The sequence below is a fragment of the Ursus maritimus genome, unplaced genomic scaffold (genome assembly GCF_017311325.1).
Source record: "Ursus maritimus isolate PB19 unplaced genomic scaffold, ASM1731132v1 scaffold_36, whole genome shotgun sequence".
NCBI lineage: Eukaryota > Metazoa > Chordata > Mammalia > Carnivora > Ursidae > Ursus > Ursus maritimus.
The window spans coordinates 15110619-15131921 of NW_024426230.1; the positions used below are offsets into that span (position 1 = coordinate 15110619).

The window sequence follows — 21303 nt, forward strand, 5'->3', positions numbered from 1 at the left end:
TTTTTTTTTTTTTTTTTTTTTTTTTACATTATCTCCTCCCTGAATATTCTTTGGGACTAATAATCTTTGGGAATGATCTCTGAAATTAGTTTCTTTCTTTTCTTTTCTTTCCTTTTCTTTTCTTTTCTTTTTTCTTTCTTTCTGTTTTTTTCTTCCCTGCTCCCAGTTTTCTTCAAATGTTTGGAAATTCTTTAAACTTGTTTTTAAGAAGAGAGGATACATTGATGATTACTGGAAGCTGACATGAGTTTTCTGTTATTAAATAAATAGATATACTTCTGATAGGTTTCCTTTCTGAGTGGGAGCCTGACTGAGATCTCTGTCTCTGTGAGTGAATTATATCAACTGGAAAGCTTTACTTTAGAATGTATAGGCAGAAGCCTGGCTGCTCTCTGGTATTCCTTCATTGATGTTTGACTTTACTCTGGTTATTATCACTCAGTCAATCACTAAATCTCGCTAGCTGGACAGTATAAATCTCTGAAAAGTTTAGATAGATTTATTGGGAATCTTTTGTTGTATAGGAAACTTCCTAAGGTTTAGCAAAGCTTAGTGGCTTAAAACAGCAACCATTTACTTAGCTCACCATCTTGTGGATCGGGAGATTAGGCTGGGATCAACTGGATGGTTTTGGTGTCAGTTTGGCTCCCTCATGCATTTGTGTTCAGCTGTATAACTAGATAGCTGTGTTTATGAGGGTGATGAGCTCTTGGCTGAGGCATTGGGGGCAGTTGGGCCTTGTGTCTCTCTCATCCTGCAGCAGGCTGACCTAGACTGATTTACATGACAGTTTCAGGGATCTAAGCAAGGGAGCAGAATTGCAAGGAATTCTGAAGTACAGAATTAAAACTGGCTTAGAACTTACAGTGTCACTTCTGTTGGATTCTTGGCAAAACAAGTGAAAAAGCCAGCTCAGATTCAGGGAATAAGGGAATAGAGTTATGTCTTAACTTACCTTTTGATGGGAAGAGCTATGAAGTCATATTGCAAATGGTATTAATTGGGAATAGAGTTATGTCTTAACTTACCTTTTGATGGGAAGAGCTATGAAGTCATATTGCAAATGGTATTAATTCAAAGAGAGGTAGAGAATTATGTTCAGCCATACTTTCTAGGTAATTGATATATTACACTATATATTTAATTTTTTTTTTTTACTTTTGAAAATGAAGTTTTATAGTTTGTGTGTGTGTGTATGTATGTATGTATCTATATAAAGTGTATACAATTGACCCTTGAACAATGTGGGGGTTAGAGGTGCTGACTCTGAACAGTTGAAAATCTGCATGTAACTTTTGACTCTCCCAAAACTTTACTAATAGCCTACTGTTGACTGGAAGCCTTACTGGTAACATAAACAGTTGATTAACACATATGTTATATGTGTTATATATATATGTTATATATAACACGTATATTATATGTATTATATACTATATTATAATACAGTAAGGTAGAGGAAAGAAAATGTTATTAAGAAAATCATAAGGGAGGGAAAATACATTCACATTACTGTACTATAAAAAAAAAAACAGAATGTAGGTGGAACTCGTGCAGTTCAAACCATGTTGTTTAAAAGTCAACTGTCTGTCTTTGAGAGCTCCCTCACCTTCATTCCCTGTATGCTGTGCAAAGCCAAGTCCTGTCAGTTTTGCTTTCTAAGTACTCTGCAATTCATCCGTTTTTTTTTTTTTTTTCCTGATGCTACCACACTAGCATAATAATCTGGACATATATATGGTGGGATGGCCAGATAGTTTCTAATATGGCATGGTTTTGAATTTACGCATTTAACAACCTACAGTCAAGATGATATTCTTCTAAATTAATGTTTAGTCAGTGAAGGCAAACAGGTTTAACACAGGTGGATAAATTTACAAAATTAATGGACATTTTAATTGCTTATTATTTGTGTGTTATAGACATCTGTTTTTCTGTTAATCATTTTCTTTTTTTCCCCACTTCATTGAGATACAGTTGACATATAGCATTGTATAAGGTTAAGGTGTACAATGTGATGATTTGATACAGATATATATTGTGAAATGACTACCATAGTAGGGTTAGTTAACAACTTTATCACCTCACATAATCACTATTTTTGTGTCTATGTGGTGAGAACATTTAAGATCTATTCATTTTTTAAAAAGATTTTATTTGTTTGAGAGAGCGTGCATGTGTGCATGAGTGGAGGGGAGGGGCAGAGAGAGAAGAAGAAGACTCCTCGACAAGAAGGGAGCCCAGTGTGGGGTCAGTCGCAGGTCCCTGGGATCATGACCTGAGCTGAAGATAGATGCTTAACTGACTGAGCCACCCAGGTGCCCCTTAAGATACATTCTTGTAGCGGTTTTCAAATATATAATACAGTATTTTTAACTATAGTCACCATACTGTACATTAGATCATCAGAACTTACTCATCTTATAATTGAAGTTTGTACCTTTGACCAACATCTTCCCATATCCTCCACCTTGCAGCCCCTACGGCACTTGCCAACCACCATTCTACTCTGTTGCTGTTAGCTTGGCTTTTTTCAAATACCATATATAAGTGAGATTATATAGTATTTGTCTTTCTCTGTCTGACTTACATCATTTCGTATAATGTCCTCAAGATTCATCCATGTTATAGTAAATGACAGGATATCCTTTTCATGGCTGAATAATATTCTGTTGTGTATGTGTGTGTTTGTGTGTGTATGTGCATATATATGTGTGTGTGTATATATGTAATTGTATGTGTATACATGTATAACATATACAATAGTAGTTTCAGGAAGCAGTAGTGATTCAGCATTTATATATGTTACTCAATGCTCACAAAAAGTGTAGTCACCATCTATCACCATACAACATTATTAAAATATTAATGACTATACTCCATATGCTGTACTTTTCATCTCTGTGGCTTATTTTATAACTGGAAGTTTGTATCTCTTGATCTCTTTCATCTGTTTGCCAATTCCCTACATCCCTTCAGTTTGGGAAACCCCCAGTTTGTTCTCTGTATTTATGAGCTCTTTCTGTTTTGTTTGTTGCCCCCCCCTTTCTTAAGATTCTACGTATAAGTGAAATCATATGGTATTTGCCTTTCTCTGTCTGACTTATTTCACTTAGTGTAATACCCTCTAGGTCCATCCATGTTGTCACAAATGGCAAGATTCTATTCTTTTTTTATGCTGAGTAATATTCCTTTGTATATGTATATTTACTTATCCATTCATCTTTGATGGACGTTTAGGTTGCTTCCATATTTTTATTGTTGTAAACAATGCCACAGTAAACATAGGTGTGTATATATCTTTTCAAATTAATGTTCTTGTTTTCTTCAGATAAATGGCCAGAAGTGGAGTTGCTAGATTGTAAGATATTTCTATTTTAAATTTTTTGAGGACCCTTCATACTGTTTTCCAGGGTTGCCACCCCGATTTACATTATCACAGTGTGCAAGACTTCCCTTTTCTCCACATCCTTGCCAAAATTGTTATTTGTCTTTTTGTTACTAGCCATTCTAACAGGTGTGAGGTGTTATCTCATTGTGGTTTTGATTTGCATTTCCCTCTTGATTAGTGATGTTGAGAATCTGTTCATATACCTGTTGGTCATTTTGTTATTCTTCTTTGGAAAAAAATTTCTGTTAAGGTCCTCTGCCCATTTTTTAAATTGGATTGTTTTTTGCTGTTGAGTTGTATGAATTGGATATTGGATAGTATATTGGATAGTAACCCATTACCAATATTTTCTTGCATTCTGTAGGTTGCCTTTTTATTTTGTTGATCGTTTCTTTTGCTGTGCATAAATTTTTAGTTTGAAATTGTCCCACTTATTTATTTTTCTTTTTGCTGCTGGTACTTCTGGTGTCATATAAAATCATTTCCCAGACCAATATCAAGGAGCTTTTCCCCTGTGTTTTCTTCTAGGAGTTGTGCCATTTACCTTTTTTGTTTCTCTATTGTTAGAGCACTTGCCTCCAGAATGAGCGTTGCAGTTCTGTGAGGTGTTTTAGGAAGATTTTGCAGAAAATAGATTTGATTTTGAGAATCTTTAAGCTGTGTGATGGAGAATGTGCTTTGTAATAGGTGTCTAATGCTGTAGTTTGCAGTGTTCCCCTTTTTTCTCCCAACCTCCTCCTACCCAGATCACTAGCCAAACACAATTGCTTTTACTTTTCTGCTTGTCTATCCTTTTGAAAAGCCAAAATATATTTGTTCACTCCTCAGAGTAGATTACACAACATTCTAATCGTCTAGTCCAAACGGTAGCTATTGTAGCTCTGTTGTATCTAGAAGACCTTCAAAAGGCTTTTAGCTGAACAAAGGAAAAATATCGTAAGTTTATTTTCTTTTGGATAGAGTGGGGAACTTTTTGTTTATTTATTTATTTTGGAGTGGATTATGAGTCCTTTTAGGTGTATTAGGATTTTTCTGGGGACAATTTTGAGGTAAAGGAACTACTGCATACGTCGAAAGAATATAAGGATTTGTGCTGCCCAGCAGTCTACAAGATTTTATCCAAAGGTTTCCATTTTAAAAAGGCTATTAAATAGAACTACTACATAAATAATTAAAAGATAATTTAATGTAAATATCAGAGTGGACTAATGTAGCAAATTGGTAAGTGGGACTTTTCCTGTTCCCTCTGATTTGGGGCTGAGGTCTTAGAGCTGAGAAGAGAATATATTAGTGCCTGGAGATTCTAAAGCAGGATACTGCTCTGTTTGTGTAGAACTTGTTATGGTTACAGCCCCTGCCAAGGAAGCAGTTCTAGGCAGTTCCTGGTATATGGTGGCTCTGTGCAGTTCCATATAACTCTGCCAACTCATTTACAGCTGATTGGTGATTGTTGGATCCAGTGTTCCTCACTCCAGGTGCAGCCAGGTCAGGAGCCTACAAGATGCTGCCATGAAGGCACTGCCCTCAGAGGGGCCCTGACCAGTTGCTGATCAATGAGAGTCTTTCTTTCTTTGATTTTTTTTTCCAAATTTTTATTTAAATTCTAGTTAGTTAACGTATAGTGTAATATTGGTTTCAGGAGTAGAATTTAGTGATTCATCACCTACATGTAACACCCAGTGCTCAACACAGCAAGTGCCCTTCTTAATACCATCACTCATTTGACATATCCCTCAACCCACCTCCCCTCTAGTAACCCTCAGTTTGTTCTCTGTAATTAAGAGTCTGTTATGCTTTGCTTCCCTCTCTTTTTTTATTCCCTTCCCCTATGTTCATCTGTTTTGTTCCTAAATTGCACACAGGAGTGAAATCATACGGTATTTGTCTTTCTCTGACAGACTTATTTTGCTTAGTATAATACTCTCTACCTCCATCCACATCGTTGCAAATGGCAAGATTTCATTCTTTTGGATGGTTAGGTAATATTCCATTATATATGTACACACACACACGCACACACGCACATGCACATACATGTACATATAGCACATCATCTTTATTGGTTCATCAGTTGATGGACATTTGGACTCCTTCCATAATTTGGCTATTGTTAATGATGCTTAAACATCAGGGTGCATGTGCCCCTTTGAATCCGTATTTTTGCATCCTTTGGGTAAATACCTAGTAGTGCAATTGCTGGATCATAAGGTAGTTCTGTGTTTATCTTTTAGAAGAACCTCCAAACTGTTCTCCAGAGTGGCTGTACTAGTTTGCATTCCCACCAACGGTGTAAGAGGGTTCCGCTTTCTCTGTATCCTCACCAACACCTGTTGTTTCCTGTGTTGTTAATTTTAGCCATTCTAACAGGTGTGAGGTGGTATCTCATTGTGGTTTTGATATGTGTTTCCCTGATGATGAGTCATGTTGAGTATCTCTTCATGTGTCTGTTAGCCATCTGGATGTCTTCTTTGGAGAAATGTCTATTTATGTCTTCTGCCCATTTCTTAACTGGATTATTTGTTTTTTGGGTGTTGAGTTTGATAAGTTTGTTATAGATTTTAGGTACTAACCCTTCATCAGATATTTCATTTGCAAATATTTTATCCCATTCCATAGGCTGCCTTTTAGTTCTAGTAAGAAGTTGCTTCGGCTGAGTCAAAGAAGTTGTTGCCTGTGTTCTCCTCTAGGATTTCAGTGGTTTCCTGTGTCACATTTAGGTCTTTCCTCCATTTTTTTTTTTTTTTAAAGATTTTATTTATTTATTTGTCTCAGAGAGAGAGAGAGAGAGCGCACAAGCAGGGGGAGTAGCAGCCAGAGAGAAGCAGGCTCCCTGCTGAGCAAGGAGCCCGATGTGGGACTCGATCCCAGGACCCTGGAATTGTGACCTGAGCCGAAGGCAGATGCTTAACTGTCTGAGCACCCAGACATCTGGTCTTTCATCCATTTTGAATTTATTTTTGTGTATTGTGTAAGAAAGTGGTCCAGGTTCATTCTTCTGCATGTTGCCGTCCCCTTTTCTCAACACCGTTTGTTGAAGAAACTGTCTTTTTTCCATTGGCTATTCTTTCCTGCTTTGTGGAAGATTAGTTGACCATATAGCTGTGGGTCTATTTCTTGGTTCTTTATTCTGTTCCATTGATTTATGTGTCTTTGTTTGTGCCAGTATCATACTGTCTTGATGACTACAATTTTGTACTAGAGCTTGAAGTCTGGAATTGCGATGCATCCACTTCTGTTTTTGTTTTTCAAGATTGATTTGGCTATTCCGGGTCTTTTGTGGTTCCATACAAATTTTAGGGTTGTTTGTTGTAGCTCTGTGAAAAATGCTGGTGGTATTTTGATAGGGATTGCATTAAAGGTTTGATTGCTTTGGGTAGTTTAGATGTTTTAACAATGTTTGTTCTTCCAATCCATGAACATGTATTTTTTTTCCCCATTTCTTTGTGTTCTCTTCAATTTCTTTCATAAGTGTCCTGTAGTTTCAGAGTACATATCTTTTACCTCTCTAGTTAAGTTTTTTCTAGGTATCTTATTGTTTTTGGTGAAATTGTAAATGGGATTGATTCCTTGATTTCTTTTTCTGCTGCTTCATTAATGGTGTATAGAAGTGCAACAGATTTCTGTACGTTGATTTTATATTCTGTGACTCTGCTAAATTTGTGTATCAGTTCTAGCAATTTTTTGGTGGAGTCTTCTGGATTTTCTACATAGAGTATCATGTCATCTGTGAATAGTGAAAGTTTGACTTCTTTGTTGCTGATTTGGATGTCTTTTTTAAATTTCTTTTTGTTGTCTGGTTGTTGAGGTTAGGACTTCCAGTTCCAGTACTCTGTTAAATTGCAGTGGTGAGAGTGGACGTCCCTGTCTTGTTCCTGACCATAGAGGAAAAGCTCTCAGGTTTTCCCCCATTGAGGATAATATTAGCTGTGGAGCTGTGGGACTTTTGTGTATGGCCTTTATGATGTTGAGCTGTGTTTCCTCTACCTCTAATTTGTTGAGAGTGCTTTTTTTTTTTTAACAGAAGTACAACAGTATAGGCTATTGGTTATAGGAGCAGATATCAGAAAAACGCAGATAAATAACTGAGTCATATCTGTGTTGAAACAATAAAATAGAGATCTACCAGCTTCTGCTTGAGCTGCCTGAATCCAGATCTTAAAAATAAAATCTGATTAGATTCTATGTAAGTTTTATATAAGCCTGTTTTTAAGTATAAGTGAGGTTTAGGTTACAGGTAGTAGTGCTGTGGTTTGTCAGTTTAACGTGAGACAGTTTTTCCTGCTTCCATTCTCTATATAGATCTACTTGAAATCCTTATCTTAGTAGCTACAGTTGTTGCACCAGTGATTCTGTTTGAAGTTTCCACTATAATTCTTGTCCACTTGAGCTATAAGAACTGACAGAATCTTCTGTTGCTATCATGACTCCTTTAGGCACAGAAAGTGCAGTTAGATTTTGTATCTGTCTGGAAAGGAAGGCTCACTAAGATAGTGTTTATTTTATAGAGTAATAATCTTTTCTTAAATGTTGTTCTCACTTCTATTCCAAAAAGCGCGACTGCCAAATAAAAACTTCACTTTTAAGGAGAAAACATGGACTAAAGAGTCAGGATTTAGTATAAGGTTCATGCTGTTGGCTTCTGGTGGCTTTGAAGTAAGCTATTAATGAGTGGTTATATAGAAATCTAATAGGTTAAAGAGAGACAGATTCGTGTGCACACATGGAGAGATGGGGGCGGGGGGAGAAAGAGAGAGAGAGAGGGAGAAGTACCACCTTCTTTTCCAGGTTTATGCTTTTCATCATGAACCTGAGATTATAATGCAGTCTGTATAAATAACTGCAGGCCAGGGTTTCTGTTGACTGGAGAGAAATTGTGTTGAAAATCTCATAGTCACTATTACCTCTGCTTATTAAGTAGATAGTGGGAACAGCCTTCTTTCTCTCTAAGGAAAAGATTGGATGTTTGAATTAGAGATAGAGAATGCATAGGGAATCCCAACCTGACCTTCTGGCTGTTCAGTTGAAGACATTTTTTTTTTTTGCTTTTCTTCCTGGTAGCTTTTCTATCAGGTACCACTAAAATGGTATATTTTGACAACCTCTCTCCATGACAGCACTTCTTGGCATTCTTTCTTGTAACTTAGGGGCCTTTCTTAGCAGTTGAAGTTCTTCACAGTTCCCAGTAGTTCCCAGTAACAGCTACTACCCATGGTGTAGCTTCTGGTAGAGCAGGAGCTGATTTGATCCCAGGCTTCTTGCTTACTCCTGTAGAAACATTGTCTGGTCCCAGCCTTCCTTTTTAGCCTCATCTCTTACTAGTTCTTCGTGTTTTCCTTCCTCAATGGACTTATATCAATACACTTGCAGTTTTTTGTATATGATCCCCTGTTTTGATATTCCTTCTCCTCTTCATGTCAGCACCCAACTTTGGCTCAGGGTTACTTTTTCTGTGATTTCCCAGATGAAATTAACCACTTTGTGCCCCTCTATATACACTAACATCTGTTACAAGCATCTGTAATGCTTTGCTGTTGTCTGTATCTTCTTTGACTGGAGCAGAAAGCCCTGCCCAAATTGCAGATTCTTGAAGAAAATAAATATTCTTTTAAGCCACTAAATTTTGGGGTAATTTGTTATACAGTTATAGAAACTGAAATAGATTCTGGTGTTTGGAAGTGGGGTGCCATGTAACAGAAACCTAAATATGTAGCAGTGGATGAAGCCAAACTAGGACTAGACAGTGGCCAGAAGATGGGAGGGTTTTGAAAAGATTGTTGGTGGAAACCTGATAGCCCTCGAGGAAGTCAGTAAAGGTTTAAAGGAAAGTGAGAAAATATCATTTGGCGTTGGTGAAAAGATCCTTGATATGTAATAGCAGAAAGTTCAGCAACATTGTCACCTATGGTAATGTGGAATACAGGAAATTGTTTGCATGATGACAATGAATTGTATGAGAAAGGTATTTCCAGTGGGTATTTTCTGGCTGTTTCTTGCTGCTTGTAGTAAAATATGGTAGGAGAGAGTATTATGGTTATGAATGGTTGTGTCCTCCAAAATTCTTAGGTTAAATCTTAATGCCTATGTGTTGATATTAGCAGTTGGGGCTTTTGGGAAGGTGCTTAAGGTCATGAGGGTGGAGCCCTCATAAATGGGAGTAGTGCTTTTATAAAAGAGACCCCACAGAGCTATGTAGCCCCTTCCACCATGAGAGAATACAGTGACATGTTGGCAGTTTGCAGTGTAAAAGAGGATCTTGACTAGAGCCCAACCATACTGGCACCCTTATCTTGGGCTTCTAGCTTCCGGAACTGTGAGAAATAAATTTTTGTTGTTTATAAGCCACTCTGGCATTTTGTTAAAGTAGTCTGATCAGAGTAAGAGAGATAAACTAAGGAAAGAATTGTTAAATATAAAGGAACCAGAACTTACTGAGTTCAAAAATAAAACTCTCTTTTCTAGTTTCTCCAGATGGCAGACAATTCTCAAATTCAGAAAAGTCTAATGGAAAAAAACCTTAAAAATAAAAACTTAAGAAAAAAAAGTCTAATGAAAAGAGAGCAAATCTAGAGTATTGTCAGAAAGAGATCAAATCTAGAGTATTGTCATTTAACAATGAAGCTAAGGGAATGATTATAAAACTCTCTTTTGAGGCCTCGGGAAATTTAATGTGATGCTTCACAAAGACAGTAGTCTCTTTAAGGACCTGAGAACCTGCAGTACTTCATAGATCTTCTTTATTAAACAAAAGGTTCTCTAAGAATTTTAAGAGTACTGTCCCTCAGGACCTTATAGGAAGCTCAGGGAGTTATTTTGAATTTTATGGGTGTGACTTTTGTCTAATGGAGTGCATTATGAATTGATTCATAAGGAGTCCATACAGTTAAAAAAAAAAGACTTTTTTAGAGCAGTTTTAGGTTCAGAACAAAATTGAGCAGAAAGCAAAGAGTTCCCACATATTCTGTCCCTCTCATACACTGGTGTGGTATATTTATTAAAATCAGTGAGCCTGCATTGACACATCATTATCACTCCTGGCCCATAGTTTACAATGGTGTATGTTCTGTGGATTTGTGCAAATGTATAATGACACATATCCACCATTATAGTATCATACAAGAGTATTCTTACTGCCCTAAAAATCTTCTGTGTTCTGCTTATTCATCCAGTCCCCCCTGCAACCCTTGACAAACTAATCTTTACTGTTTGCATAGTTTTGCCTTTTTTTAGAGTGTTATACAGTTGTAGTCATACAGTATTGTAGCCTTGTCAGATTGGCTTCTTTCATTTAGTAGTAATATGCATTTAAACTTCTTCTCTGTCTTTTCATGGTTTGATAGCTCATTTCTTTTAAACACTAATATTCTGTTGTCTACCTGATTTATCCATTCACCTACCGAAGGACGTCTTGGTTGTTTCCAAGGTCTGGCAGTTATGAATAAAGCTTCTATAAACTGTGTAAAGGTTTTTGTGTGGACATAAGTTTTCAGCTCTTTTGGGTTAATACCAAGGAGTGTGATGGCTGTATTGTATTATAAGAGTATGTTCAGTTTTGTAAGAAACTGCCAAATTGTCTTCCAAAGTTTCTGTACCATTTTCCATTTCCACTAGCAATGAATGAGTTTTCCTGTTACTCCATATCCAGCATTCAGTGTTGTTAGTTTTCTGGATTTTGGCCATTCTAGTAGGTGCATAGTAGTATCTTGTTTTAATTTGCATTTTCCTAATAACATATGATGTTGAGCATCTTTTTATATGCTTATTTGCCATCTGTATATCTTCTTTGGTACGTGTTTATGCAGATCTTTTGCCCAGTTTTTAATCTGGTTGTTCATTTTCTTAATGTTGAGTTTTAAGAATTATTTATGTATTTTAGGTAATAGTCCTTAATCAGATGAGTCTTTTGCAGATATTTTCTCTGAGTTTGTGGCTTGTTTTCTCATTCTCATGGTCCACCTAGTTTTTAAAAGGATTATATCAATTTAGACTGAAAGGCCTGACAGAGACAATACAGAATGAAAAAAGCCTTTGGATCTCAAAGTTGTACAATCAAGAAGCATGCCAAGAACATAGCTAATTACCATGAAACCTACAGCCCAGAGTGGAGAGACCTGAGCCACATGGATCATTCCTTAGTTGAGAAACTAGCAGCATATGCCCAGCTGGGTTTTAAACTTTTAATGGACCTATGCCTGCTCCATTATTGTGTTTGTGGAGATAGATAACTTACCTTATGTTTATAGCTCTACAGATCAAGAGGAACTGTACTCAAGGGGCTATATTTAAGGAACTATACCCAAGAAGTTCATCCATACCTGGACCTCAAGCCTGAGCGTGTTAGTTGTGGGTATTGGGGGAGGGAATGAGTATATATTTTTTTGCATGTGGAGGGATGTGAACTGCTGTGGCCAGAAGGTGGACTGTAGCATATGGTATTTTTGAAAACTGGTTTCAGCAATATTTCTGGTTGTACATGTTCTTCTACAACTATGCCACTTAGAAACTGAGTTTATTTCCTCTCCTCTTGAACCTGGGCTGGCCTTTGAACTGATTAATAGAATGTGGAGGAGCTGATACTGTATGACTTATAAGGCTAGGTCATAAAAGGTAGTACTGTTTCTGGCTGTTTCTCTCAGGATGCTTACCTTTGGAACCTAGCCACCATAGTGTAAGGAAGCCTAGGCCACATATAGGAGCTATGTGAAACCAGCCCAGGTTTCATCTGACCACATCGGCTACCAGATGTGTTAGTGAATGAGCCTTTATTTAATTTCAGTTCCCAGCCTTGAGCCACCTCAGTTGATAACTGAGTGGAGCAGAGACAAGCTGTCTCCTCTGAGGCCTGTTTAAATTGCAGATTCATGAGCAAAGTAAGTGCTGTCTTGGTCAGTAAGTATTAGGGTCATTTATTTATTTTTCTTCATATAGCCATAGTGACTGAAATAATTAGAAAGGTATATAGTTTCAGAATTTTTTTTTTTTTTAAGATTTTATTTATTTATTTGACAGAGAGAGAGACAGCCAGCGAGCGAGGGAACACAAGCAGGGGGAATGGGAGAGGAAGAAGCAGGCTCCCAGCGGAGGAGCCTGATGTGGGGCTCTATCCCAGGAATCTGGGATCACGCCCTGAGCCGAAGGCAGATGCTTAACGACTGAGCCACCCAGGCGCCCCTCAGAATTTGTTTTCTAATTAAGTTTTGGTAATAAGGTTTTGTTGGTTTCAGGAAATGAATTGGGAAACATTTAATCTTTTATTTGGTATGGAATAATTTAAATAACATTTGTTAATTATTTGTTCCTTAATTATTAGAACTCAGATTTAAAGGTTTTTTGGGTATGTTATTTAAAATAATAGTCACCTGGGGCACCTGGGTGGCTCAGTCAGTTGAGTGTCAGACTCTTGATTTCAGCTCAGGTCGTGATCTCAGGTTATGGGATTGAGCCCCCACATCAGGCTCTGTGCTCAGCGTGGTGTCTGCTTGTCCCTCTCCCTCTGCTCTTCCCACAGCTTGGGCATGTGCTCCACCTGTCTGTCTGTCTCTCTCAAATAAATAAAATCTAAAATAAATAAAATATGAGTTTTCTACTTGGTTTAATTTGGGCTTTTTGTATTCTCTAGGAAATCATACATTTCTTCTATTCCCAGTCTTGCTAATATTTGTTTTGTTTTATATTCTTAAGTAGTTAAAAAAAATATCTTCTGAAGTTATCAATTCTCCCACTTTTTCTCTGTATCACCAATTATATCTGTTATTTTTATTCATTCACTCTTTATATTTTCTTTTGGTTAATTTTGTGCTTTTTTTCTTAAACCTTAAGATAAATATAACATTCCTACAGTTGTAGTCATTTGTCTTCATAATGAAAGGATTTAGGGACATAAATTTTTATCTAAGTTTGGCTTTTGCTGTGTTCTGTAGATTTTTATGTATTTACCTTTCCATTAATTTCTAGGGAGTTTGTGATTTTTCCTCTTTGATCGACAATTAATTTTCAAGTTTTAAGATGTTTCAAACCATTTAAAAATTATTTCTAGTATTATTGAATTATGATCAGTGACTATGGTCTGTAATATACTTTTAAATATTTGTTATAGTTTGCTTTATGGAAATTTTTATAAAACAACAAATTAAAATGTAAATTCTTTCATTGAGAAGTAAGATTCCATATTGTTTTAGTTTAGACTGCTGTAAGAAAGAGGCAGCCTCACCCTTTGAAACCATTCTGTCTCCTGAGTTCTCGCACTCTGGGCTTGTGATGGCAGTGGTAGCTCTGATGATTTCTGATTTACCCTGGCCGTGGGTGGTGGTGGTGGTGGTGGTATTCTTTCTTTGTCTTAAAGAACAACACCTGGCTTCTGTTGAGATGGATATTTTAGGTCTGTGGTCTAGGTATTCATCTCCTTACCAAATGGTCACTTAGCTACACGTTTAGTGTCCTCTTCCAAGAATACTTTTTCATTTTTTGCAGTATGAATAGGCTGAAAATTTTCCAGATCTTCCAAGTTCTAGTTCCTTTTTTTTTTTTTTTTTTTTTGCTTAACAGTTCTGTCTTCAAATCATTTCTCTCTTCTCACATTTTACCATAAGTGGTCAGGAGGAACTAGGCCACTCCTTCAATACTTTGTTTAGAGATCTCCTCAGCTAAATATCCAATTTTATTGCTTGCAAGTTCTGCTTTCCACAAAACACTAAAACATGAACACAGTTCAGCCAAGTTCTTTGTCACTTTATAATAAGGATCATCTTTTCTTCAGTTTCCAGTAACATATTCCTCATTTCCATCTGAAATCTAATCATAGTGGGCTTTGTGGTCCATATTTCTACCAGCATTCTCTTCAGGATTATTTAAGTATTTTCTAAGATGATTGAAGTTTTCTCTCCAGCTCTCCTCTTTTCTTTCTGGGTCCTCACCAGAATTACCCTTTAATGCTCATATTTTGAGCGTGCACCTCTAAACTTTTTCAGCCACTACCCATTATTCAGTACCAAAGCCACTTACACATTTTTAGGCATTTGTTATAGCAGCACCCCACTTTCAGTTCCAAAATCTGTCATAGTCAAGGTTCTCCAGAGAAACAGAACCTGTGGAGGCTGAGCATTCCCGTGATCTGCTGTCTGAAGCTGGAGGCCCAAGAAAGCCAGTGGAGTAATCCATTCCAAATTCAAAGGCCTGAGAACCAGAGGAGCCAATGGTGTAAATCCCAGTCCAGGGTCAGGAGAAGATGAGATGAGAGGTCTCAGCTCAAATGATTAACTTTGGAGACTAGAAGCTGATAGGATAAAATGAATGGAGTAGTGAGGGCATTATACCCCATGAAATCTATAGTAGGCTAAACTGTCAGTTACTTGTGTCAGGGAGAAGGATATTTACAGATGTGCAAGGATTCAGAGATTAGAGAAGTCTTGAGGAAATACCCTAACAAAAGTGAATAGTAACTGTAGGATATGAGAAGATAAAAAAAGAGAGGAAATAGTGGTAAGCAATAAAGTTGACAGTGTATACAGCGTTCAATCTCATTGAATAATGATAGACTGTTGGCAAATGCTTACTGTAAGTTCTAAAGAAGCGTTCGGATTTCTCCAGCTTTTAGACTTGAAGATTTTTAAAATAGAAACTTGAGAGGCTTTTACCTAGATTAACTAATTTCTCTTAACAGTCTTTCTCTTCTAATTCAGGAATACTGCTTCTTTAGAAATGACTAATTTCAGGGCAGGAAAAGTAGAAGGTGAGCCTGCATTGTTTTAACATGCCAGCAGGCAAGGAGTTGCTCATAGATGAATAGGAACATGTCGTCAAAAGGGCAGAGAATGCATGCAGATCTATTGCGGAGTGCTTTTTGGAGAAATACCCATGAGGGCAGTATTGGAAGAGAGAGAAGTTGAACTGTGATGCACTTCATCTGCTAAATGCAGAGCTCTGGACCTGAGATGGCTCTTCAGAGTTCTTCTGAATTGAGGCAGGGGGGCTGGCCCTTGTACCTCTCATGGTGCATTTATTTGATGTGGGCTTTCTCTGGAAAGGGGGCATACCCTCGGGTGAGGAAGCTCCCTTCAATCGAGGACATTTCCTGGGGAGACGCCAGTTGTGAGCTGCTGCATAAAGTATTTTCATACCTGGGGAAGAGTGCCTCGGTCCTTAAGGAAGTCCTGGATGGTGCATCCTGACAATTTCCATTATTATCTCTTTGCTTCATCTGATAAGTTTATCCCATTTGGGAATAGCTCCTCTAGGATTATGGTTGGTCTCTTTCTGGAAATAGGAGTGGTAGTAAGTAGGACTTAACTCCTTAACTCCCATCTTTTTGCTACAGCTGGTCTTGGGGCCACAACTAATAATTCATTATATCCTTTTGCTACCAATTCTAGATTTCCCCTTACCTTTGGCTAACACCTCTGCTGGTCTAGGCAGGTTACCTGAGGTCATTGAGTCCCTCCTATCTGAGAGGTTCTGAGGCCTAATCACCATGCTCACCACAGTCTCCAGACTGTGGCTGTTGTATTTGTCCATTTGTTGTCAAAATTAGGCAAAGGAGTATGAAGAGACACCTTTCATATATATTTTTCATATGACAAACATGTTTATCATCTGGGTGATAAAAATGTATTTCCCTGGCTGATAAAAATATAGAAGTCCTATCTCTTCCTGATGACGAAAGTCAGTTACTCCTCCCAGATTGGTGACTTCTTTCCTTGCCCTCTGGTCTCTTGGCCCTAGGTGCTTGAAGTGACCTGGTGGCAGTTGTAACTCAAAGTTTAATGGGCTGTGTCCCTTGGTAAGAACAGGACCTGTAGGTTCATAGAAACTAGCATTGCTGGGAAGGGAAATACAAATCGCTACATGGGTTACTGGGAATGATGGCAAGTGAGGCCATTCCTACTTTCCCCCTTTGTTTCCTGGCTGTTTGTATTTTACTTATTACTGATGTAGCACCATATAATGGTTATTGATTTAGAGTGTAACTGCATCTTGGAGGAGCGTAGATACTATCCACATGGTATCTCCGAAGGGGTGCTTTAGTCATGCCTTAAGAATGCTCTTCTGTTGCTCTTAGGCTGGTAGCTTCTGAATGTTGCAGTATGTGACAGGACTGGTGGATCCCATAGTCTTTGCTTATATCCTTTGTTATAAAGAGGATTCCTTGGTCTGAAGTAATGTTATGTAGGATATAGTTAAAGTGGAGCTGAGATGATGTTAGCTCTCAGGAAGTGGTGCTAAGGCCTTATTGTCGGGAAAGGCAAATCCATACCATTAATATGTGTTGATTCTTGTCAAGTGACTCACTTCCTTCTAGAGTGAAAAGGATTCAGTGTAATCAATTTGTACTAAGTGTCTGGTTGATCTCTTTGAGGGAATGTGCCATATTGGGGGCTCAGCTTTGGTCTCTGTTACTGGCAGGTTGGAAAATCTGCAGTAATAATTGGCTACATCAGCCTTGGTGAGAAGGAGCCCATGCTGTTGGGCCCATGCATACCCTCCGTCCTTGCCAACATGGCTACTTTGTCCATTATGCCAGCACTAAGGTGACAGTGGCAGAAGCCACATGATTTTGGTTGGTTAGTGTTCTGTGTACTTGGTTGTTTTGTGCCTTTTTTGGGGTAGGTGTTCTGTAGTGTAGTATTAATATGTGATACAAAGATCCTCATACTTTGTGTCCACTCCCACAGGCCCGTCCTCATGCCCTGTCCCCAGGAAAATCAGTTAAGAGACTTTGTAATGTTTTAGATGAGAGTTGAAGAGGTCCTGGATTAGCAGAGTGCCAGTGAGTATATAAATAAGCATATCTGAGCACTGTTTCAGGTTAGGTTTGTGCATTTTGGAGATTTCACAGTTTTCAATCTGATTAATTAGGTGGATCAGAAATCCATTTTAATGATGGGAGGAATTTAGGAAAAAGTTGATCTGTAGGTGGGAGTCTTTTATGAAGGTTGACAGTGAAGGGAAGAGATTAGACATGTCACTGGGGTCTTCAGAAATAGGACTCACGGAGGGCTCTTTCCCTTCAAGATGAAAGAGACTTGGTGTTTCAGTATGTAGGGAGACCTGGTGGAGGAAATGGAGGAAGACTAAAGAGATGGCTTATGAATTAAGGTCTCAGAACTTAGGATGAGATCAACCTTAGAAAGGGAGACAAGAAGGAAAGAAGAATGTTTGGAAAATAGAAAATCTGGAGCAAATGGGAAAAACGAAAGGAATTTACATCACATTTTGCTTAGTGTAGTAAGGTGTCCAGGTTATCTGCTTAACAGTGCATGTGTGCAGAACCCTATGAAACATTGTGAAACAGGGCCCTGTCATAAGGCTTGGCCCCCTGCCGCTTCTTTTGCATATCCTTTGACCCTATCTTGACTGAAGGTGAGTGGCCTTGTTCCCTGGAATACTTTCCCAGAGAATTCTGAAGGAGAGAGTTCTTTAGTTCTTGTTCAGACTCAGGAGGCTTAGTCAAGGGCCACTTATCTTTCCCCATAGGGAAATTAATTTCCAGGGAGAGACCTGGGTGCCCTGGAGTTCCCTAGAATTGATAGGAGGATCTTATAGATCTCAAACTCAACTTTGTGATCCTGGATTATGGAATTAATATGGATAATTCAGAACACGTTTCAGATTCCTTTATACCTTAGCCATGCTGACTCATTCTCAGATAAAATTTATTTACTCTGAATGTTTCTTCTTACTTGGTTCTCTTAAGAGCTGATGACAGAGCCCACTAGTATCTTATTTTAGATTAAGAGTTTATGGATTATAGGCTGATGGGAAAATTATCTGATAAGGTAACTTTATATTCTTTATTCTACTGATTTCATGTATATGGATTTTGTAAAATGTAGTTTTTTTTGGACAAGGTAAAAGATACCACATACACAAAGAAGTACATAACGTGCACATCTGGAGTTAAAATATTTTTTTTAAAATTGTTTTGAATTAATATAAGTTTTAAAGAGTGCTACTTGCCTTCCCTGTGCTTTTTGATTGTCATTAATTTATTCATTTATCATATATTTATTAGCTGTAATGTGCAGGTTCTGTTCCAGGTGCTGGGAATATAAATGTGGAAAGGATACAGTACCTGAATTTTAAGGAGCTTATGGTCTGATCTGGGGGAGAGACAATTGTAATAAAATAAGTACAGTAGTATATAGTATGTGTTAATAAAGAAATGTGTACAGCATGGAGTAGAGCCCAAGAGAGGGAGTAGTCCATTTCTGCCTCAGAAGGATGGGAACCTGCTGTCAAGATTACACTGATGAAATGATGCCTGAATCCTGAAAGGTAAGAAGGTGTTATTAAGTTTGCCATTAGATAATACAAAGTCTTTGAGGACAAAGAACCTCATACAAGTTTGGGTTCCAGCACAAAGGAAGAATTTGTCAATAAATGAAAAACGAAAGTTCCCCAGTTCTCTGAGTTTAAAACTATTACAAAAGATTTTTTTTACAATTACCAGTAGGTGGCAGTGTTACCCCATGAAAAAAAGACTGATCACCAAAAGTTGAAAATGATTCCTGACTTTCCAAACCTGGTAATGAGGGTATTCTGGGTTAAAAATGGATGAGAAAAAGTGAGTTTGAAATTTTGTTCTCTGCGGGCCAGCTTTTCCTCGAATAAGCCAATGTCTGCCCTCCCCCTTCCCATTCATCCTGAGCCCTAGAGATTTCTGTAAAATTGACTTAGACACCTCTCATTCCAAGGCCTGTGGGAGTCTGAAGCACTTCTTAAGATTTCTCCACTCCATTGACCCAGAAACAAAACTGAGCTCCCTGCCTAAAAGCCTATTCACATTAAACATTCATGAGTTTAAAGAGCCTTTAGTGAAGATTTGGAAGAAAGGATAGCAAGCAGAATTTATATAGCAGCAATGCAAACAACCTCAAATGAATCAGGCAGCTGCTCAGGTCTCAAAATGTCCTTTGGCCACCCACCACCATGGGGTTTTACTGAATTCATTTGTTTCAGCCTTTATCTAGTAGGTTCCTCTTCTTCCGTTCTTGGCAATGGAACTTCAAATTGTTTTCCCTCTTTCCTTCATTTTTTCATATTTCTCATCTCCTTCATATTTCTCTGCCCTTTTTCCCTTCCCTCTGCCACCTTTCTCTCCCTATCTTACCCCCCTACCTCCAAACCTACAAAGGTGCTTTACAGTAGAGGGCCCTTCACTCAGTGCGATCCCCCTCCTTTGAAGGCAGTAGTGCCAGTTTATTACCCTGAAATAGAAAGCAAAACAATCCTTCTGTTTTCAGGTGTAATAAAAATGCTTTAAAAAACACACCCTGCAGATATTTTTGTAAAAACTTCTATCAGGGTTTTCAGCTGGTGGTTGCAGCTTTTTCCTTAGCAGTCTGTTATTAAATGAGCTTCTTAGTGTTCTTTCCTCCTCCCTCCATTTTTCATACGCCTAGAAAATAAATCCACTCTTTCCATGATCTATTTTATTTGTATTATTTGCTGCTGCTATTTTCTTTTTTCATAAGGTTATCTGTGCAACTCTGTGTGGTCCTAGGATTGGTACCAATTTGCAAATTGTGATTGGACTGCTGTAGGGGACCATTCCGTCCCCCCTACCAAACTTTCATGAAAATTTTCAACAGAAAGAAAATTTGGAAGAATTGTTGAAAGAATCTGCTTACCTAGATTCTGTAATTCTTAACATGGTATTATATTGCCTTCTACCCATCCATCTTATTTTTTGATGCATTTCAAAGTTAATTTGTAGGTATAAGTATGCTTCATTCCTAGACATTTTAGCATGCATGTAATTAACTGGAGTTTAATATTTATTTTCAGTTTGTGTGTGTGTGTGGGGGGGTAAAGTTTACGTCACAGTGATATCCAGATCTTAAGGTACCATTAGGCAAATTTTGACTGATGCAAAACCAGGGTTACCCAAACCCCGGTCAAGATATGGAAAATTTCCATAGAGGATTTATTTGGTTGCTAGTTTTTCCACATACACAGAGTATAAAATGGTTAAACTCTAGACTTTTTCAGGTCTGCATAAACTATTGGGAGGAAATTACTTACAGTAAAAGGGATTTTAGCTGAGTTTTATTTTGTAGAAACACAGATTAAGATCTGCATCTGTGCCTTTTGTTTCAGTTTGATCACAGTGACATTATAAGTAAGCAGAAACAGAAGCAAAATGGTCAGTGCCTGTGAGTTAAAAGCAAGAACTAGGTCCATCTTATTTATTTATTTGTTTGTTTGTTTGTATCTCAACTACCTGGAATGCTTTATACCTTTGGCACTCAATAAATATTTGTTGTTTCCAGACTATCTGCTACAAAAATTTACTAGGTCTATTTTATAGCTATGGCTTGTTCACGTAGAAAATAATCATGGGATCATGAAGTCAAAGCCACAGAAAGAGTCACACATCTTCCTCAGCTGTTCATCAGTCACTACTGAAGAAGGGTTAAAGGTAGAGGATGTGATACTGAGAGGCTTTCATGCGCACAGAGGTGAAGAAAGAAGGGCAGCTAAATTCAGACAGAACAGCGTTGAAGTCTCAGCAATAAAGAGACCTGGATTCTGACTTCTCTTATGCTTCCTGTTGGGAGTTCAGACCCAGTGCTTGACCTTTCCAGGTTCTGACGGTGCATGCAGATGAGTAGTTACTGCTCCTTGAAGATGTTTATATGGAACAATACTGATACGTGCTTATAGGAAGGAACATAGAGCAAAAAAACAGTAGCGTGTTATTTTATTAAACTAAGGTATAGTCAAGGAATTCAGATATACTTTAAAATGCTACACCAAATTTCAATATCCCAGATGCCCACCATTACAAACCATTGCTTGCCAGTCTTTGTTTATGAGTTGGTTCCCACTTTACTGACTTAAATATGCTGATGAATTCTGTCTCTGAGTTGCCATCTTGGTCACAAATCATTTTCTTCCCAGATGGAAATTTTCTCCGG

At 37.8% G+C, this 21303-nt stretch overlaps 2 long non-coding RNA genes across 3 annotated transcripts in view; both read left to right on the forward strand.

The window, feature by feature from the left end:
- LOC103665776 overlaps positions 1-18922 on the forward strand; it is a 27107-nt gene extending 8185 nt beyond the window's left edge. Inside the window, exon 3 of the long non-coding RNA XR_569389.2 lies at positions 18556-18922. This is a non-coding gene — a long non-coding RNA (uncharacterized LOC103665776). The remainder of the gene's footprint in view (positions 1-18555) is intronic.
- The window catches only part of LOC103665770, a 549718-nt gene that overhangs the window by 24429 nt on the left and 503986 nt on the right, over positions 1-21303 (forward strand). The window lies entirely within an intron of this gene.